Source organism: Lycorma delicatula, chromosome 5, assembly GCF_047948215.1.
Source record: "Lycorma delicatula isolate Av1 chromosome 5, ASM4794821v1, whole genome shotgun sequence".
Taxonomy (NCBI): domain Eukaryota; kingdom Metazoa; phylum Arthropoda; class Insecta; order Hemiptera; family Fulgoridae; genus Lycorma; species Lycorma delicatula.
Genome location: NC_134459.1, coordinates 113560906 through 113572307, shown reverse-complemented (window position 1 = coordinate 113572307; position 11402 = coordinate 113560906).

Sequence of the window (11402 nt, the reverse complement as noted above, 5' to 3'; positions counted from 1 at the left end):
TCATTTGCTTGGGGTTTTACCTCAAGCTCAGTATATCTTGACACATGAGGCTGCACGAACAACACTGTTAAAGAGATCCTAGAGCTTTGTAACTCTAGGTACAATCTGCCAATGGCATGTGACTGCTCTGAGTAATGGTTATATCTTGATGCATGAGGCTTCATGAATAACATTACTAAAGAAATCCTAGATCTTTGCGATGTTAGGTACAATCAATCTAGAGGTTTAGTCTACCCTAAGTAATTTACACATAATATCCATTGGCATGTAATTGTCCTGGATAGTTCTTAATGGATAAAGCATCACACACAATATTACAAGATATCCTAGATTGGTGTAATGCTAGGTATATAATGATGATTAAGATAATCAGACTATTTATAGAATTATGTAGTTACTTATGATTATTACATAAATAATCTATTTAAGAGCATTATGATTTATTCTATTTATTGTAAAGTTGACTGTAACTTCGATTCATTGTATATTTAAATAAGTGAATGTAATTACAATTTCTGTTGAGATAACTATTACATACTATTTGTGATTCATAAATGATAACAATTTGATCTAAACATGAATTTAGACATTTCTATTGTGACTTGGCAATATGTGCCTTGTAACTTTTTTTTTTTTTGTGGGCGAAAAACGCCTGGGCGTTATCATCGCCCGGTAGTTATTAGTAACTGGGTAAAATAACTCCGAAATAATAAACTATACAACGTGTAAACGCAATATTAATCATATAATAAAAATTTACCAAAACAAGCCAAGAAGGCAAAATAAAACTCAAAACTAATACCACAGACAAAGTTGATAAAATATAAAATTTAAAATAATAGAATAAAGAAAGTATATAAAACTTACCTAACTCCGATGGGTTGTGCAAAAATCCCCTCCCCGGATAGTAAAATTAAATACATAGAACCAAAAAATCAAATTGAAAATAAAGGTTAAAATTATTTAAAAAAACTCTCCTTACAGAAAAACATATATGAGTATATTAAATCCTTTGCAGTAACCCGGTACTATGCAAAAAGAAAAACATCTGTTCCAAAATCCCGCTATTATTGCACAAGATATCACGGATGTTTCCGGTTATATTAAACTGACGACGCAACGCCGCATAACATATGCAGTCCACGAGAATGTGGTGCACAGTCATGCGGCAGTTGCATCGTGTGCACAGGGGTGGCTCTCCTCCTGACATTAGGCATTCGTGTGTGACCCTCGTATGTCCCAACCGTAACCGGCAGAGGACCACTTCCTCACGACGAGAGTTGCTGCAAGAGGATACCCACGGCAACACTGAATCTTTAATCCGTCGGAGTTTATTATCGACGGTAGTCGTCCAGTCACTTTGCCACCTTGCTCGCAGTGATTGTTCTATATGATTGATAAAATCAAAGGTAGTAACTCTGGTGGTGAAAGGAGGCTGAATACACGCTTCTTTGGCAGCAGAATCTGCTCTTTCGTTACCTAGAATTCCAACGTGGCTAGGGATCCAGCAAAAACCTACCTCCCTATTGCGTTTATCTAACTCAGCGATTTTATCATAAATGTTAATGTCGACAGGATGTTTAAAAGGTTTTCCAAAGTAAGGTTTTCCAACGCCTGGAGAGCACTACGAGTCACTCCAAATAAGAATGCTCCTATATTTAGGGCCAACGATACTTACTTAGCCCTATCCACAGCGAGTAGTTCCGCGGTGAACACACTCGTTACACTGGGTAGGCCAAACATATAAGTCTGTTCATTGATAACAAAAGAACAACCAACGTTACCGTCATGTTTCGACCCATCAGTGTATATCACCACGTCTGGGTTCGACTTGGTGAGGAGAAACTGAAACATCTGCCGGAAAACAATAGGTGGCATTGATCGTTTATCGTATGTTGTAAGATCAAACGTAAAATTTACTAGTTTATTCTCCACGGGGGATTCGAGCACGGACATGATGGAAAGAACGAGGGAGTGTCAACATTCATATGCTGCAGTAGCCGTCATGCACGGACACCCACAGGCGCAGTACAACGTGGACGGTCCTCATACTTCCTCAAATTAGGATTCTTAAGAACTGGGTCAAAAGCTGGGTGATTCGGCTGTCCGCTGAGACGGGCAAAATAAGACAACAAAAACTGGTCCTCGTCTATCCCAAAGTGATGGCTCGCCACTGTCTACATGTAAGCTTGCGATAGGGCTCGATCTAAACGCACCTGTGGCAAGCCGAAGAAAAGCATGATGCACACCGTCCAGCATTTTAAGTACGGTTTGACGAGCTGAAGAATAGGCGACACAACCATAATCCAAACGGGAACGAACAAGGGAGTAGTAATAACGTAACATACATGACGGATCGGGCCTCCCCCCCCCCCCCCCACCGACCGTTGGTGTTACTAAGGACCCGCATCATATCTAAAAGTTTGGAATATTTTGTCCTCAATTCCTTTATGTTTGATCCAGGTAAGACGGCTATCAAAAAGCAAACCCAGAAACCTGACGTAAGTAGAGACAGCAATAAGCTCTCTGTTCAGAAAAACCCGCGGATTAGAAGGGTTCCGTAGCCGAGAAATGACTACACATTTCGTCTTGTCGGGTGAAAATGTGAAACCAGTAGTTCCTGACCAAGCCTCAAGGCGAAATATAGTGTTCTGTATCAGTCGCTCCGCAGTGGGTGTAGAGCGGCTCGCAACGTAAATAACAAAATCATCAACGAAAAGAGAACAAGAGACAGGAGCCCGTACACAATTGGTAATGCTGTTTATGGCCACAGAAAACAAGGTGGCACTTAATACACTGCCTTGAGATACCCCATTTTCCGAGACAACACTGTCTGAAAGTGAATCGTCTACACGAACACGAAACGTCCAGTGATTCAAGAATCCTCGGATAAAAGCAAGGATATTGCCAGTTATCCCCCACCTCCTAAGGGTGCTAAGAATGCCACGTCGTCAGGCCGTGTCGTACGCCTTTTTTATATCGAAGAAGCAACGAGGTGTTGGCGGTTCAGAAAGGCGTTTTGTATGGCTGTCTCCATTGACATCAAATGGTCAATGGAAGATCTCCCCTGACTGAAACCACACTGTTCCGAAGAAAGAAAGCCATGTTTCTCCAAGTACCATGCAAGTCTGCGGTTCACCATTCTCTCCATTATTTTACACAATACGCTTGTTAAAGAAATAGGGCGGTAGCTTGAGGGATCGGATTTTTCTTTACCAGGCTTTAGTACTGGTATAATAAATGCTTCTGACCAGCCGGGCGGAAAGACTTGTCCGGAGAATAAACCATTGTAAATACTCAAAAGATGTTGTAGTGCTGATTTAGGAAGGTGCGAAAGCATACAAAGGCGAATGTTGTCTGGTCCAGGGGAAGTGTCACGTGAGTTCTTAAGTGCGTGCAACAATTCTTTAAGTAAGAATGGAGTGTTCAATTCACCAACCGAAACACCAATATTTCCATCTGTGCTTTGTACCTCTGAAAGTCGTTACTATATGATGAAGTGAGAGACACCGAGCGGAAAGATTTCGCTAAAGCATTTGCTACAGCCGAAGATGATGTAAGGAGTTCTCCCTCATCGACGAGACCGAGAATAGATTGCCCTGGCGACCTGAAAATTGCATGGATTATTTTCCACACAGTAGACGTGGTAGTAGTACGTGAGATGGTGTTCACATATTTCGTCCATGAATTCCTCTTAGCGGTCAAGAAGACCCGACGGCATACCGCCCTAGCCCTGCGGTAAAAATCTAGATGTTCAGTTGTAGGTCTATTATTGAATTTGCGTAGTGCCCGCCGTCGATTCCGAATAGCACATTTGCAATCATCATTCCACCATGGAACGGAAGAACGTTAAGGATTACCCGATGTCTGTGGGACATATCTGCTGGCAGTTTCAAGTATTATGGACGTAAGAGAGGAAAGTTGCTCAAGGACGATCGCACCGACGTCATACTGCGATTGGAAGGCCTTACGATACCCATCCCAATTCGCCTTTTCAACAATCCACCTCCGTGGCCTTCTCCGAATCTCGTTGTCCACACCGAAACCAATAACAATTGGTTTATAGTCGCTGCTATGAAAATCATCACAAACAGACCAATCAAAATGAGGGAGTAAAGCCGGCGAGCATATGGAGAGATCGATGTTAAGACACAATACCAGATGATAAAGACATGAATGTATAAGATCCATCATTCAGCAAACAAAGGTCCAAGTCCTGTCTCACATTGTGTACTATATTTCCCCGAGTGGAGCAGAAAGTCGAGTCCCAAGAAACATGGTGGGCATTGAAGTCTCCTACTATTAACGATGGAGATGGTATTTGTGTGAGGAGGTTTGAGATATCCAGAGCACTGAACTCAGTGTTCGGCGAGAGATGCAGATTGCAGATATGCAACTTGAAGGTGACAGAGATCTTCACTGCAACAGCAGGAACGAGAGTGGTCAGTCGAATCCTTGTAGCCGATACCTCATCCCTCATGAAAATAGCCACTCCGCCACTCTCTACCGTCTACTACACAGTCGAATCTCTCACAAAAGTATCCCCTGAGTGCGATTGGGTCATGTCGCAGAAGATGAGTTTCCTGGAAACACATGACAATCGGATCATGCACTTGCGCCAGTACTCCAATATCTTCAATGCGGGACCGTACACCCCTAACATTCCACTGAATAATGTTCATTAAAAAAAAAATAATAATAAAAAAAAATAAAAAATATAATAATAATAAATATCCTTAGGAAACCATATAGAATTCAGTTGTACGTGATTCTATTTTTCTTTTCGTGTTCTTCAACTTTGATAACTCCGACGCCTTTGGATCGGGAGGTTCTTCAACCATATCCTCCAGTATATGGGGTGACGGCGGAGGAGATTTATGAGAACGGGATGTCGCTACTGACATCTCAGAGGGGGTGGTCATGTGGGTTACTTTCGTGGAGACCTTTTTCGTTGGCTTACTGCCAGCTGTGGTAGCCTCTGCCCGTACCGGCAGCACTTTGGGAGCAGGAACTTTTGTATGACCACACTGTTGGATTCAGTTATTGCGACGCAGGACTTTTCACTCATTTTTGTCAGCCCGGAAATAGTGGCTGTAAGCGAAGTAACCTGATCAGAAAGCATCTGAACGAGTTTCTTAAGTTCAGTGCAGAACCCACACTGTGGAGCATGAACAGTAGAAGTAGTCTGTTTTGACGCACCGATGGCGAAGGACACATCCGGCTGTACGAGGTTCCGTGAGGTTATCTTCCTATACTCCCTGCGTGCAGCCGGGAAAGATAGTTTCTGCTCAGTACAGATCTTGAGAATCGTTTTTTCTTCCTTAAAGGTTGGGCAATCTCGGGAGCGGCCCGTATGTGAACCACTGCAGTTCGCACATTTCTCACTTTCCTCGCAGTTAGTGTTATTGTGACCCTCGGTAGCACATCGAGCACAGATCTCTGACCTCGAGCAAGATGTCGTAGTGTGACCGCACCTTTGGCAGCTGAAACACCGCCGTGGGTTAGGTATGAATCGGCGTACCCGAACGGGGAGGTAACCCACTTTAATCCTCTCTGGAGGAACAGGAAGACTGAAAGTCAGTACAAGGGACGGCGTTGGTTCTTCGTCCCGTTCTGCCGTTTCATCATACGTTTCACCTCCACAACACCTCGAGTACGAAGTTCATCAGCAATTTCCCGCAAATTAATTTCCAGAAGGTCACGACAAAATATTACCCCTCGGCTGGTATTTAGGGTCTTGTGGCATGCCGTACTTACGCATATGCCGCCCATATTGGTCAGACGTAACAAAGAGCGACTCTGCTCATCGTTATATGTCTTCACCGGAATTGTCCGATCACGTAATTTTTTAATATTCCTCGGAGAACCAATACACCCTGTGATGCATTTATTAATCAGGAAAGGTGAGACCTTGTGAAGGGAGCCACCCTCGTGATTATTCTTAATAACAACAAAGCGAACATTTTTACACCTAACAACATCCTCGTCGGCGTAGCAAAATTATCTTCGTCAGACGAAGCTGACCGAGGCCTTTTCACCAGACTTAAATTGGTAGTTTTTTCAGATGGACCACCAACCATCATAGAATTTGCTGTAGGAACTGAAATTTTGGTCCCACGAGAACCGGTGACATAATAGAGCACTCCAGCGGAGCGCACGCGTACCGGAGCTAGAGCGAAATGCAACTGAGTTTGCTCTGGTGCCCAGAGGACATCGTTCGAGACTCACTACGTAGAGCCACCCATCGGCACGATAACCCACCTTGGGTTACGGCTGCGTTTCGTAAGATATCGCAACACCACCTAGTTAGTGTAAATGAAAGAGAAAACTGCATAGGATGTTGTTGTGTAGCCGAGTAAATGTATATGTTGTATTTCATGTAGTGTACCTGGTGTAGCATACATGTATAGTAAAAAGTATTCTGCAGCTAAGTGTGTAGTGGGAAGATAACTTTGTTATCTTGATAAATACAACACTATGATTTTATAAGTTATGTACAACTGCATGATATTATCACTTACATTTAAAGTGTTAATTGCAACTTGTTTGTTGTTATCATAAGTTACTGTGTAGATTATTTTTATTTGTTACTTTCATTGGCTACAGTATTTGATATTTACAATTATACTGAACCTGAAATTCAAAAATTGTTATTTTTACCACTGTATTACTAAATATTAAATTTCATTATAATTTATTATTTAATTTCATTATAATTTAAATGAGGAAAAATCTTTGGCAGGTATGGCCAGTTCCGACTTCATTTCCTTGTTATTTGTAATATCAAGTTGTTTCTTTCTAAAAATGTAAACAAACTTGTTATTTCATTATTGCCATGTTACCAGCTGTTTGTAATTAATTATGTTAATATACATTATTAATATTAGTATTTCTTTATATATAAAAGAAACACATCACACTCATAATAACACTTATAAAAATAAAAGTTAATAAAGAATTTATTCAAAATATAACTACTTGTATATTTAACTGATGTTCATGAATTAGTGATATGGTGAAAAATAATGTAAAGAATAAGAATCTCCAGTCCTTTTCTGATTTTGTGAGGATATATTTCTCATAAACTGTTTCATACTTATTTCATTAGGTGGATCTCCATTTTGATCAATTCCCAGCATTTGCAGAACTAATTCTCCTCTAAATTCAGCAATAGATTTTTGTTTTCCTTGAAAATAGTTATAAATTAGCCGTGCATTTACAACATACTTCAAATGCCACCTTATGGTACCACTTAATTGTTTTACAGAGTGGTGAAAAGTAATTAGTCATTTCATCTGATATAGATTCTCTGCTTACCTCTACTGTAGTCTATTATGGCTGTATGTTTTGTGACAGGTTCTCCTGATCAATTACTTTTACCAGTTGGTTTCATTTCTAATGTGTGTTTTGTGATAAGGAAATGGACATCCTACCATTTTGCAATTACAATTCCACTTTAATTTTGTTTCCCAACTGTCCTGTTTTTAATTTTTTCTACATTAATTCTGTTAAAAATTTGCTTTGAAGTGTGCCTAGCAAATGAGTATTCATTTGGATTAATGAACTTGCTAACGGAAGAGATGTATAGTAATAATTGTCACAAATTATGGTGCAAACATTTTTTCTGCTAGTTATAGTAGAACATTTTCTGCAACACCTCCATTATTTGGTCTACCAGGCATTTTCCCTGATTATACTTCAATTTGTAATGTATATCCAATAGGGTTGTATAATTTAAATATTTTAATTTCATATTTATGAGACTTGTTTGGTAAATATTGCAGAAACAGTAATCTTTCTCTGAAAGGGATCATACTCTCATCAACAGAAACTATCTCTCATCGCTATACTCACTAGCACACCTCTCATGAATCATATCAAGCAGATTTCGTATTTTGTACAACCTATCATCAGTTGCCGGTCTGCTGCGAAATGAACAAATCTCAGAATCAATTGAAACCTGTTGCGACTCTTCACCTTTGGTATGATACAGTTTTTATACAGGAAATTGGTAGACTAATAACCAGATATCTTGAGGTATTTAACTACCCCCATAAATGCAAAGAATCTCCACATTTCTTCTTCACATGTATTATTCCACTTCAACTGAGAATGAGTGTCTCTATTGTTCTGTAAATAATTTAGTGCATTTTTATTGGTTTCTGCAACTATCATTTTTAATATTAGAGTAGTAAAAATTTGTTTATAAACTACAACTATTAACAAATTTTCTTTGTTATTTGGATAACTTTTATCAAAATTATAATTTTACCTGCCTGTAAATGTTATATGTAAAAGTAATATACCTGCTTCAACTTCCTGCAATTCATCTGGAAATGTCTGTGAGTGAGATTGTGTAACAGTTGTGTCAAGTAAACTGTCATTACTATGATATTTTAATGAAGCGTTTGATAATAAATCTTCATTATCTGGCAGGAATTCTGAACCAGATATAGAAAATAAACTACCTTCATCATCACTCTCTTGAAGAGTAGATAAGAATTCATTACCTGATAATACCTTGCTGGGCCGTTTCCTGTTTGAAACTCCACAACAACCTGGTTTAGGATCCACATTTTAAAAATAAAAAACAGTTAAAATACATATTAGAACACTATCCTAAAACTTGAATAACTATCACTAACTTTTCATCACTAAATTATCAATTTCTTTAAGATCGGTGTACGATATATTATGGCTTCAAAAATGCTAAATTAGTCTAATACTAGTTGTTAATAGAAATACTCAAATTTCTTGTTTCTCTAGTTTCTAGTTAATTAGAAATACTCAACACAAAACTAAAATAGCACAAAATAAACTGTAAAGAACATAATCAAACAAAGTTGATGAATATTCATTAGAAAAAGTACTTAGTTCTAAAAAAAAGTGACAGATGGTGAACATTTGCAACAACATTAAAATTGACACTGCATACCGCAAAACAGATTAAAACATATTCCTGTGAACCACTCTCTTGTATTAAAAAACAGTATGTGTGAGAAATGCTGGTATTCCTCACAGTACACAAGTTATGAAACCTGAGCACTGTAGGCAATCGTCACTGTACCTAATGATATATATTCTTACTGGTAACCAACGTGTTAATTATCTAAATGGATGGGCTTATAAAAAAATAAAATAATTGTTTGGATACCAGTTAGAAATAAATATCAACTTATAAATACAATATTTACTTATATTTTACATTGACCATTTATATTATAATGATTATAAATTATATTGACCAATTCATTAATGGTAGGTATAATATATACAAATAGATAATATGTTCAATTATATTGTTTGTAATAATTTCATGTACCTTCTAATGAATTACTAAGTAGAAGATTTAGCATAATTGAACTTGCTAATACATAAATATTTATTAACACTTGAATATTAATAAAATGTGAATCATAATGTTAACAAGTAAGAACCATGGAGAGAACTGAAGACTAAACTAAAATATTACATAAAGACAAAGGCTCTAATACAGTCACAATTCTTAGAAACAAATGATTTCCAGAAACATATTCCATCTAAATATACATATACACACACATACAACCCTACTAAATGGCATTTGTGTGTATGTGTGTGCATCCCCCTTAGCTTAATACTAGAATGTAACGATCACTGCCGGAAAATCCCGACTCGTTAGTACATGTCTCGTGGTGGTTAGGTATATATACTTGTTGTTTTACACGGATTTGAATACTAGATCGTGGATACTGGTGTTCTTTGGTGGTTGGGTTTCAATTAACCACACATCTCAGCAATAGTTGAACTGAGACTGTTCAACAACACTTCATTTATACTGGTGTTCTTTGGTGGTTGGTTTTCAATTAACCACATCTCAGCAATAGTCGAAGAATAGACTGTACAAGACTACACTTCATTTACATTCATACATATCCTCATAAGTATTATCTGAAAGGCAATTACCGGAGGCTAAACAGGAAAAAGAAAGGTATATACATGTTATATTATTATACATCGATATATATGAAAATATATATGAAGTTGGAAAAATTTAGTACTTTTTAACCGAATCCGAATTTTCGGACGAAAATTGCAAATATCTCAAAAACAAACTGTCTTAGTGTTTGCGCTCATACTGTCACTCAAGTAGTTTGGGTATACGCGCAAGACTAGCTGGACCAGTCAGTCGTCGCGCAATATCAGCCGTGTACGAAACTCGCCTGTCTAGCAGCATCATTAACAATTTTATATCTCATTTGTTGTATTTTTTATATAACTTATTTTCATTTCACGCAAGTCTCTTTATGAACATGTATTAATTCGTATTTTAATCTTTTTACAGTCCACTCATTGTTTTAATAAATATGATTCTTGACTGAATTATGACCATTTGTTCCTTTATTTATTTCACACTATTTCAATTGTGAAACATCCATAGTTAGTCAAACATTTTGGTCCAACCGAACCGGATACGGAAATTTAATATTTTGATTGTGTAATTGTGAACAGTTTAAAATTAATATTTCAGTGTATTATAATGTTAAACAAGGACAATACAATGCATTTTATTCATTATCAATCAGTTTGAAATCACTTGCAGAAGGTCGACGCCAGTTTGGTATGTCTACTGTAGCAGTTCTGTCGCCTGTTAATTGGTCTGGTACGTGATGTTTACGTAATATTTAGCAGCTAAGTCGCTCCGTCTTCTTCTAATCTATCATTAATTTCATTCCTATGTTGTCAAACTTTCCTACTATTTAATCTCTTTGTTTCCTAGTTTACTGACCTTTAATTTTATTTATATGCTCTGACATATTCAGATATTACGAATACAATCCCAATCTCATACTGTTTATTTTTGTACTCAATTTAACGTTACTATAAAATCAATATGGATAAAAACGAAAAATCCGAACTTATTAAACAAAGAGACTTAATTAAAGGTGGTTTAACCAGAATCAACACATGTTTAGACAATTCCAATAACCAGTTACTGTATAAAAAAATACTGGAGATTACCGTACATCCTAAAGGATTTTAATAGTATTCAAAGTAAATTAGAAATAGAAGACACAGATGACCATACATCTTATAGAATCGATTTTGAAGATCTTTATGATAATTTATTTTCCTGTTTTGAAACAATATTAGGCATAGGATTATTAAGTCAAGTCAAACAAGAACCGCATTTGAGTACAATCCATGACAATAACGAAACTTTAGTCCAATCACACAACGATTATTTTCATTTATCAGCAATAAAGATACCATCGTTTTCCGGTGATTATACCAAATGGTATCATTTTAAGGATACATACGAAGGCTTAATAATAAATAACAAGTCTTTAAGTAACATTCAAAAATTTCATTATCTCCTTTCCTCTCTTGAGGGAGAGGCTAGAGAACTCATACAGAACATT